Here is a 1,136-nt window from a genome sequence, read left to right as displayed (position 1 = left end):
ACGAAATATTCAGTCTCAAACCCTTCTTTTACAACACGTTATCAGCACGATAGTCTCCAGACCCTAAGACAAAACCATAACCTAAAATCCGTCACACATAAACCCTAAATCAGGCGGAACTTCAAATCGATCGATCTCTCCAACCCCGACGAACCAGACGACGAGCCACATATCAAATCGAAGCTCTTGACGAGACGAAGCGATCAGCGCAAACCGTTTGTCGATCCGATCTCCGACGCGCCCACACTCGCAGAAACAATACACGGCGCCGACTTAGCTCTTGGAACCCTAATCCGAGCCAACAAGATTTTCTATCCAAATTCAAATCTTGTGAAAGATAAGTTTATCATAACTCAGTTATTTGATGATACATTGTTTAGATTATGATGTTCATGTAATCTAATACCCCTTGTTTTGTTTCATGAGCTGAGAGGAGTTGGTGCAAAGATCTAATCCCGACGAACCCTAATTCGCCCTAGCTCGCGTTCCAGCTCGTCAGCATCTGATCAGCTCCAGCCATAAGGTGTTCCTGATCCTAGACGACCTCAGCTTCCAGTTCATATCACAGCCAGCTCGAGTTCCCAATCAACCAGCTCGCAAAGGAAGCAACTCGCGACCCGATAGGAGGTAGCGTCCGTCCAGCTCGCGTCCGAGGTTTATCCATCCATCTTGGTGGTCCGGTTCAACCTACAAAACAAAGGTAATCGAAATCTGAGAACATGAATCGAACCTGGCTGTTTTGTAAAGATTGAAACCCTAAAAGATAATCTCTAAACTAAAAGCCATAGGATAATAGATCAATCACCTATGAGTAAATCGAAGCTCAATAAGTTCGATCTAAACCTAAGAAAGAGATTGATCCATTGATCAATTAAAATCAGAGCCTTAAAGGTTTTTGAATCTCAAATCAAATCCCCTTGATCAAAGATCAAAGTATTTTCGAAATCCCCTAAAACCCTAATTAGAAAATCGGTTTTAATTTGATTGAAACTTGAGTGTTTTTGATTGATCACATAGAACTGTGATTAGGATTGTTTTAAAACTTGGATCTGAATTGCTAAGAACCCTAATCTCGAAATTGAAATCCTAAGGCCTTGAAACCCTTAATCGGCTTCTTGAATGTTTTAAAACCATAA

The sequence above is a fragment of the Brassica napus genome, unplaced genomic scaffold, assembly GCF_020379485.1.
Source record: "Brassica napus cultivar Da-Ae unplaced genomic scaffold, Da-Ae ScsIHWf_3061;HRSCAF=3867, whole genome shotgun sequence".
Lineage (NCBI taxonomy): Eukaryota > Viridiplantae > Streptophyta > Magnoliopsida > Brassicales > Brassicaceae > Brassica > Brassica napus.
Note: the sequence above shows the minus strand (reverse complement) of the source record.